This window comes from Hibiscus syriacus, unplaced genomic scaffold (assembly GCF_006381635.1).
Source record: "Hibiscus syriacus cultivar Baekdansim isolate YM2019G1 unplaced genomic scaffold, ASM638163v2 tig00002799_pilon, whole genome shotgun sequence".
Taxonomy (NCBI): Eukaryota; Viridiplantae; Streptophyta; class Magnoliopsida; order Malvales; family Malvaceae; genus Hibiscus; species Hibiscus syriacus.
The window spans coordinates 317592-328063 of NW_024061945.1; the positions used below are offsets into that span (position 1 = coordinate 317592).

The 10472-nt window shown below is 35.4% G+C and overlaps 1 pseudogene; it reads left to right on the plus strand.

Moving 5' to 3' along the window:
- Window positions 1-1127: 1127 nt before the first annotated feature.
- LOC120151083 lies at window positions 1128-1994 on the plus strand (annotated as a pseudogene).
- The last annotated feature ends 8478 nt before the right edge of the window (window positions 1995-10472 follow it).

Consider the following 10472-nt stretch of genomic DNA (forward strand, 5'->3'; position numbering starts at 1 on the left):
TTTATTTTTTGGAGTAACTACGTATTTAATCACCGAATTATTCTTGGGTTCCATTTTGATCACTCAACTATTTTTTAAAGGCAAAATGCAAACAAATACCCCTAACGTTTGACACTATATGCATTTGTTACCCAAATCATTTTTTTGGAGCAGTTGTACCCACAACGTTTAAATCTGATTCAAAAGTCGCCCCCATTGGATGGAAACCGTCAGTCAACTGACGGTCAATGGCTCTAGCTGACTAAGCAAGCACAGGTGGACAGCGATGATGATGTGGTGTGTCCACGTCACTAATATATGATGACATGGAATTGACAAGTCAGTAATTTTTTTGTTTAAAAATTTAATTTCAATTAGAATTTTGCACCAATAAGAGAGTGACACATGTCACTCTCCCATTGGGCGCGCATTGGCAAGAACGAATAAAATGTTAATATGTGCATGAAAGGGGACTCGAACTTGGTGTAAGGGCATGAAATGGGATGGCCCTTGCCACCAAGCCAAGCATACTACTTGGTTATTTTGTGTAAAAAAATCTTATTTAACTCTTAAAAATTAGTACTAGAATTATAATACTTTTAAATTAAAATTTATTTTAATTTTAGGTTGAATAATAAGCATTTTTATTTTAATAAAAGTATATTAATAAAATAAAATTTAAAGATCAACCTATAGTGAGATTTTTCATAAGATTTTAATATCAAGTATTTTTTTTTGAATTCGAATCAAATTAATTTTTGTGATAATAAAACCAAATAAAGTTAAAATCATGCTTTATTTCATCCCGTCATATTATCATCCCTGATTTAAACCAACATTAATTTAGAACCTAACTCATAATTTGAAGCTATTTTATACAAGAAATTCTTAAAATAACAAACAAAAGATTTTCAAAGGAAGTAAGTAATCAAATTATTTGGTTTTAATTAAATATTTGTCAATTAAATTAACAAAATTGTGAACTAAATATATAAAAGAAATTGATTAAACACACAAGATATCGAAATTAATATTAGAACTTTTTCAAAACTAAACTGCACGAGCTAGGGCTCAATACCCTATAAGTAAACAAAAATGACCAAGTGAATGCATGAAAGTGAACAATCTTCTGATGCTACAACAGATTGATGGAAAATTTCTTCATACTATCATCATTCGTCGTCGTTTCACTCTCCCTTGTAATTTCAAAAGCTGAATCACAATCATGCCTGATTGACCACCTCCTCGCCTTTCAATCCTAATCGAAATCGGGGGTCATCCATTTGGACGATCAATCTGTCTTCACATTCTTAATGTCGCCAAAAACCCTGGCCCTTACTCTCTGCTCATATTCTTTGACGCCATTCAACTCCGTGATAAATCTGACCTCAGCCTCCACGATCTCAGCCAAGAGTTCGTTGTCGTCGCCTCTTTCGTCATCGCCAACCACTACTCAGCCAGCCCCAAGCTCTTCTTCTACGACATCGAGTTTCGCGAATCCAAATCTTCTTTCAACCTCCTTGATGTCATTTCCCTTCCCAACTTCCACCTCGTCGGCCCCACCGCCAAATCACTGAAAGACGACTCGGAACGAATGCAGTAGGCCGGTTTCACTCGATTCACTGAATCACTCGTCGATTTCATCGAGTCTAAAAGTAACTCAATATGGGTCCCATCCATCGTCCTCCCATCATTTCGAAAACTCAAACCGGCATCATCCTTGGGTTTTTACTAATCTGGTTCGTGTTTGCTGCTAGAAAGATATTCAGCGGCGAAATCGTGCTACACATTCCTAGGATTTGGCTTTCAGTAGCCATTTTGTTTATTTCTTCAGCGTTTCAGGGGTAATGCATACCATATTAAGGAGGATGCCGATGTTCTTGATGGACAGAGACAATCTAGACAAATTGATATTCTTCTACCAAGGAACAAGAGTACAGCTTGGGTTTAGGGGGAAAATTGATTTGAAGATGCCTATAAGATATTTGAAACACGTTTTTATTTTGTTTAATTAAACTGAACATTTATTATGGGTTAAATAAGATTTTGATGTGATCATGCCTAGAACCAACTTTCTTCATGATACACTCAAATCATTAAAGATTCATCAAGCTCAATCTAAGGGAGTTGTACCTTACTTTATATTATATTATATTTACTCATTTATGTACTATATATTACTAAGAGCATACATTGGTATAATAGACTATACTTGAATTATCATAACTTGTGCATTCATTATGTCATTTGGTTTGCATCATTGATTGATATTCAAGCATATAATCTATAGTTATAATAATAATTTTCATTCATTATCATATGATGCATGAGTTATTATTATAACTTATAGTCCACATATTTATAATATGCACATCATTATTATTTAAATACTTAGCTTATATTGTGTTTTCTTTGTGAAGGTACATTCGACCACACAACACTTGGGAGCTACATTGGAGCTAAATGGTGTATGTAACAGTAAGGAAACTCACATAGGGACGTTTAAGAGAGCATAAGGATTCATTGGTGAAAAGTTATCTGGAGGCCCGTGAGCTTATAGCTGAATTGAGCTGAAGATTTGAGCTACAAGATGACCTCATTTCAGTTGGGGAGCTGCACCATCATCATCGCCACTTAGGACACTTCAAATATGTCCTAAGTCAAAATTTGTAAAATCGTATTCGCGAATAGTTGCCACCTCAGGAGGTACCTTTTCACAAGAAAGCTTCCCAAACGTTCACCATGTTACAAGTCATCTAAGGCCAGCTCACCTCCAGCTTATTAACACCAGAAGTAGCTCAAACATGAATGGTTACCTTTCCCAAACATTGTAACCTTTCATGAATGATGTTGCCCATGAAGATGCCTTTTCATCTAAGAGCACGTTGGTGAAGAAATTGCAACCATTGGAGGCTTAAATCACCAAGAGACATGATATAGAGCTTCATACCTATTCGGCCACAACATATGCCATGCACATGGGAGTTTTTGGTGCCAACATGAAATGGCACATCACCTTTGGCCAAAGAGAAGAAAATGGCGCCAAGATGAACAAGCATGCCCATTCGGCCAAAGGAGATGTCTTCCCATCCATAGCCGAATCATAAAGCCCCTTAATGAAGGGTTAGCTGAACCATCACAAGCCTAAAGGACTCACCCGTTCATTTTAAACATTATGTACTTCCATCTAAAGTCATGTACCTAGTCGAATACCTATGTAACCATTCGGCCAAGACCTCTCATTTCCTATAAATTAAGAGGCTTTCCATCATTTGTAGTTATCTCATCTCATATATAAAAAATTACTCTTGTGAGTTAATTTCTCTTCAAAGTTCTTTGTGAACTTTATCGATTAAACAAGTATAATTCCTATACTTGTGGCGTCATACCTTCCATCCTGATTCCAAAATGCCTAGATTAATATCTAGTGGGTTGAAGACACTATCACCACCCCTCAAGCAAGTTTGTGAAGATCGGGATTGTGCTCCTTAGCATTGTTTCATCTTTGGCGTGTTTGAGATACAACATCACCACCATCTTCATTTCATCATCAACCATCATCAACATCCTTCATCAAGACCATACCAATTTCATTCTTCCGCAGCCATCTCCTTTCTATCTTTATTTCATTTTTTTCTATTTCCATTTTGTTTATTATTATCCATTTCTTAATTCCACCATTAATATTATTTTTCTTTCTTATTTTCATTACAGTCAATATTATAATTCAAGGACATCAGTACTTGTCAATCCTAGATCGAGACACAATAAGGCTATATACTCTCTTCACCAAAGCGTGTAGATCAACTTACATCAAGCGGTAATCAGAGCATAGCTGGATTAACAACAAAAAGTGTCTTTGGCGTGCAAAGCAAAAAAGACTCTTACATCAAAATTGGAGTACAAAAAGAAAGAAAAGACAAAAGAAAAAGAAAAGAATAAAAGAAAAAGAATAATTTCAAAAAGAAAGCAAAGCCAAGGAAAGTGTGCTCTACCATTGTAATTACATCAAAGAGGCTACACTGAGAGAAGATAACCTTATTGTTTCTTGATAAAGGTTGCGGTAAGTGTTGTTTCTTGAATTGTAAGTCACATCTTCTTTTTTTCATCCTTTCATTTTCCTTGTCTTCAACCATTTCCTTTTTTAATACCTTAAATCTTTTCTTCTACCTTTCCATTTCTTATATTCCTTTCTACCCTAACCTATTTGTAGCCGATGCACACAAGTAGAGAATTAACTTGTTCTAATTTTGAGTAAGTTCTTCAAAGGACTTAGCAAGAGAAATTGAGTGGAAAAAGGCAAATTGAGAGAGTGAGATCAGAAGGGGAATTGTTAAATGCCAAGATATATTACCGAGTGTAAACACGAGTGTTGAGTGGAGTGATCTTATCTTTTCTTTGGTGTGAAGTTTGTGAGGCCTTGTGAATGTGCTGATAAGGTTTTAATTTTTGTTTAATTTTTTACTAACAATGTTTTGTGATTTTTCATCTTTCCAAACCTTGGAGGACGAACAGCAAAGAATAAATACATTTCACACTCGTTGCCATGTAAATGGTAAAGTGTGTCTTGTAGCTATTGACGGAGAGAGTTGTACAAACATTGCAAGCAAATACATGGTGAAAAAATTTGGGCTTATGCCAATTAAACATTCCAGCCCATATGACTTGCAATGGTTGAACGATGAGGAAGAGATGAAGGTCACTGAACAAGTACTTGTGCCATTCTTACTAGGAAGGTATAAAGAAGAGATCCTATTTGATGTGGTGCTTATGAATACGAGTCATTTACTTTTTGGGAGGCCATAGCAATTTGAGAAACAGACTGTTTATGATGGCTTTACAAATCGGTATTCATTCTTCCACAATGAGAGGAAAATCATCTTGACTCCATTAGCTCTTAGCCGAGTAAATGAAGATCAAAACACCTTGAAGAAGAACATTGAAGCAATGAAATAACAACTTAAAGGCAATGCAACTGAAGAATGCTTGGAGAAAAATTAAAATGAACAATAGCATTTTGAATTTGAACAAAATGTTGGAGATGAAAAGTTGAACAGAGAGGACGCAAAAACCATTGGAAACAAGAGAATTGAAAAGAATGAATTTGGAGGAAAAGAGGAGAGTGAAGAACAATTTTTATCTAACCTTACTTCTTCTCCTATTCTCTCTTTTGTTTTGTAGGGAAATTCAAGAGATGTATCTTTTCAAGGAGATGATTCAAGAATCATGGCTTTTGAAAAACTAAAAGATGCGACTTTTTAAGAACCAATAGTCATAACTTTTGGTAATTCACAAAATATGTCTCTTGATATTTCAAAGGTTATGCCATTTGAAGTTCCAAAAGAAGCATCACTTGAAGTGCCAAGAGTTGTGTTCGTTGACATTCCAAGTGCATTGCCAATCCTGAAAAGAATTCAGCAACCAACTCCCATTAAACATCCACCCTGGTTTGATATTTCTATTCATCTTTTCAATAGTTTTTCCTATACATGTTTTGATTTGTTTTGCAGCAATTCGATTCATATCTATGGTATTATCTTATCACTTGGTGATGGCAAGGTCATTCGAGAATGCCTATGGATGAAACGAAAGATCAAGGACGATTATTCTAACCATGAAATTACAGATTTTTTTCTTTGATTTTTCGAATGTTCCAAGCGACACAACTTATCAAATTGGGAGGATAGGGGACATAACCTTCAAAGAGCCAAGAGATGGAAGGCAAAAGGAGACATTTTATCATCCAAAGGATGTGACTTATGAGGATTCTAAGGACATTTCCATTCCAAGAGTTATAACCTTTCATGATTCAAAGAATACACCTATTGGAGGACCAAGGAACATGACTTTTGGGGACATGATCGTTCAAAGAAACATATCTTGTGATTCAAAAGACATCACTTTTGGCCATCCAAAAGATGTGAACAGGGAGTATACCTTTAACTTTCTAATAACTAATATTTCCCTTACTTATAAAAGTCTTATTTCTTTCTATAAGAATGAGGTTCAAAGTACTTATTCACGATTCATGACTTTTCACAAGGATCCTTTCATAGATCTTTTCAAAAGGAAATATCTTGAACAATTTTCTATTGAAGGGATGCATTTTGAACTCAAATCAACAACATTTGAATGGAAAAACACTAAGGAGAAGTCACCTTACGATTTGAGGACAAATCGCCTAAAAGAAGGGAAGGATGATGTAATCATGTCTAGCACCAACTTTCTTCATGACACACTCACATCATTGAAGATTCATCAAGCTCAATATAAGGGAGTTCTACCTTACTTTATATTATATTTACTCATTTATGCACTATATATTACTAAGAGCATACATTGGCATAATAGACTATACTTGAATTATCATAACTTGTGCATTCATTATGTCATTTGGTTTGCATCATTGATTGATATTCAAGCATATAATCTATAGTTAAAATAATAATTTTCATTCATTATCATATGATGCATGAGTTATTATTATAACCTATAGTCCACATCTTTATAATATGCACATCATTATTCTTTAAATTCTTAGCTTATATTGTGTTTTCTTTGTGAAGGTACATTCGACCACACAACACTTGGGAGATACATTAGATCTAAATGGTTCATGTAACAACAAGGAAACTCATATAGGGAAGTATGGGAGAGCATAAGGATTCATTGGTGAAAAGTTATCCGAAGGCCCGTGAGCTCATAGCTGGATTGAGCTGAAGATTTGAGCTACAAGATGACCTCATTTCAGCTGGGAGTTATACCATCATCATCATCACTTAGGACACATCAAATATGTCCTAAGTTAAAATTTTTGAAATCGTACCTTTTCGCGAATAGTTGCCACCTCAGGAGGTACCTTTTCACAAGAAAGCTGCCCAAACGTTCACCATGTTACAAGTGATCTAAGGCCAGCTCACCTCCAACTTATTCACACCAGAAGTAGCTCAAACATGAATGGTTACCTTTCCCAAACATTTTGACCTTTCATGAATGATGCTGCCTATGAAGATGCCTTTTCATCTAAGAGCACGTTGGTGAAGAAATTACAACCATTGGAGGCTTAAATCACCAAGAGACATGACATAGAGCTTCATAACTATTCAGCCACAACACATGCCATGCACATGGGAGTTTTTGGCGCTAACATGAAATGGCACATCACCATTCGACCAAAGAGAAGCAAATGGCACCAAGATGGACAAGCATGCCCATTCAGCCAATGGAGATGTCTTCCTATCCTTAGCCGAATCATCAAGCCCCTTCATGAAGGGTTATCCGAACCATCAAAAGTATAAAGGACTCAACCATTCATTTTAAACATTATGTACAGATAGGGAAGTGGTGGCGGATTGATGAACGTTGCTCTTGTTGAAGAATCAAATATAGAAAAGATCTAGACTCGAAGAAGAACAATAAGGGAGAATGGGGAAGGTGGCGATAATAGATAGGGTTCTTTAGGGTTTCTTTTTGGTGCTGGAAACAAGATAAGAAATAAGATTAAAACAAGATAAAGAAAAGATAAAGGAATTGCAAATAAAATAAGATAACCAATAAATCAAAAGATTTCCTTTATGAAGGTGAACGGTAAAGATAATTGATGATGTGGATGGATAAGCGGAAAATCGATGGATAATGTCCTATCGAGCCCTCCTAGTCGCAATGAAAAGGCAAATTGGAGTGTGAAGATTAATCTCCCTCACAAGAACTTGAAAAAACTCAAGAAGAATAAGCTTCGAAGGCACAAGGCAATCAACACTTACAAAAACGAACTCTTGTTGCATTATTAATCAAAGAAATCTTAATTACAAAGTTGAATGAAGCATCCTTTATATAGGGGCTGAATTCTAAAGGTCCTAAATAACTAATGAATAAAATAATAATAAACTAAACATGTCTTAACTCTAATTCCTAATAAAATAATAATAACTACAAATAATATTTTAACCCAACCTTAATTCCTAATAAAATAATAAATCTAATCCTAAAAGATAATGCATCATCCTATATTAAGTTATATTACAAATAATCAATAAAAATATTAAAAATTCGTAATATTTAGAAAATCTCGTATTAATCCCGTACAGGATTTTCTGCATGCACAGTCTTTAGTAAAATGGTCATATCTTGAGTTCCTGATATCGGATTGATACGATTCAAGAACCGTTGGAAAGATAAGATACAGAAGGTTCTATATGTAGTAGACATGTTGACCAAATAAGATCATAATCCCATTCAAAAAGTCGTCTCAAGTCTGATACTGTTCTGGTCTTCTTTTCCAAGGCTTGGACGAGTGGATCATTTGGAAGAGTTATTACTTCTTCCTTTGATGTGAGTCTTGTGATGCATGTATCATCCTCCCTTTCTTCAAAAATATTCATTCTCGAATCTGAAACATTAAAGGGAGCAACATTAGAATCGTTTAATGATTCATTCACATTATACTTACCGAATAGATATGCTTTGAATCTTCGAGACTTTGTTCTTCTAATAGGTTCGAGTAGAAACATTAGTCCAAAGAAGCATGTATTATGGACTCTGGTGCATGTATCATTCCCCCACTTCTCAAAAGGATTCATCCTTGATTCTGAAAATCCAAGAGGAAGAGACTTAGATGTGTTGAAAGGAAAACTTGTGAAATATTTACCAGGATCAATGTGATGTGTCTTTATGCGTTTCAGTCGAGGTTTATTCTTTGTAGGAATTGATTTCTTGTAGTATTGAAATCCTCTTTTGCATACAAGTCTTGTAATATAATGTTTAGGTTGAAATTCAACATGGTGTCGACCACTGTTTGCTTTCTGTATGATTGCTTCAGATAATTTCTCCATGGTTTTATTCGTGTGTGGTGAGAATGAGTGTTTAAAAACCATGTCAACTGGTTTGTTAAAGTAATCCCTTAAGTCTCTGAAGTGTGGTTCATGAATTAATAATTCTCGATATGAGATTTGTGGATTGTATAATCTGTTTAGTTGGCAAGGAAACTCATATACAAGATAAAACTCATTAAAAGCACTTTTAAAAGTATGGGTAGAAATATCAAAAATATCCGAGTTATCGTGATATACATCTTTTATATGTTCAATTCTTGGAATAGTAGCATGCTTAAGAGTATACCTTCGTGGTAGTGCATCGTCTAATGTGTTTTGCTTACCTCGGTCAGCTACGCACTTAAAGGAGTTGTGTTTAGTATGGATGACAACTTCACGAGCCTTACCTTGTAAGAAGGAGAAGTATGTTACAATGTCATTAAAATGAGTAATAAAATACTTACCTTTTGACTCCCGTAAATCGTGACTCTTCATTGATATGGCATAGTGATTAGGGCTTTCAGGTGGTAACCCGTCAGTAGGGTCACCTAATATTATTCGACAACTCTTGGCTATGGAAGATGGTGTGGGACAGTCTCGTGTTGCTTTTACTATTTCATCATTTACATGGATTTCCTGTGCACGAACTATAAAGCATGTAGAGTTGTTCAAATCATGTTTCGTCATTAAGATGGCGTCACGACTAAGGCTTTCCCGGATGTAGCCTTTTTGTAACAAATCCAACTCTTTGGTTTCTTCGAGATTGTATGTTTGATGAGGTATGATGGAAACTTGAATTAGATTGGTTTGACGTTGTTTTCCTCTTTTCAGTGGTAGTTCGTTAGGTAGATCACCTAACACTTCTCGAAAATCCTGTAAAAGAGATGAAAACACGCTAGGCAAATCCTTGTTAATGTTAGAAATCGAAACAATTGATTCCCTAAAGCGAACAAGGATGCAAGGATGTTTGTAAAGAAGGTTCTCTCTTAATTCTTTTGTGCTCACACATAGATTTTGAGTCACTCTTTTCTTCTCACATTAAAGTTCACTCACCTCCCATGGGTCATTATTCTTTTGGCTTTTGTAACTAGTGGCCTCTTTTGTTTTTGCCTCTTTCTCAACTTTTTATTTTTTGCTTTCCCTACCTCCTCATAAATTATCATTTGATCTTTAGAGACTGAAAGTGCGTCATTCATTGCTGGTCGTTCTTTCTATTTGTCAGGTTTGTCATCTCTTGGCTTTTTCAGAGAAGATGGAGTAGAAGATGAGGAAGGATTTGAAGGATTACCTTGGTAAGAGGATGAAGTACCTTGGTAATGTTCACTGAATCGAGATCTCCTTTGGATTTGTGCTTCGATTGTCATTGCTTTCTTTAGTGTATCTTCAAGGTTTTCGTAACCTTGTAGATCAAGAAGATTAGTGATATTTGAGTTTAAGCCGACGACGAATTTTGACACGGTGACCTCTTCTTTTTCGGTTATGTTAGCCCTATTGAGTAAGGACTGCATCTCCTTATAGTACTCTTCAACTAAACTTTTACCTTGTCGAAGTTGGTGTAGTCGTCGTGTATAATGTGTCGGTAGGAATTGCTTCCTCATGGTTTGTTTGAGGTCGGTCCAAGAAGTGATTGTTGGAATTTGGAAGTTCTGGATCTTTTTCCTTGTTTGTATTCCACCAAGTTCA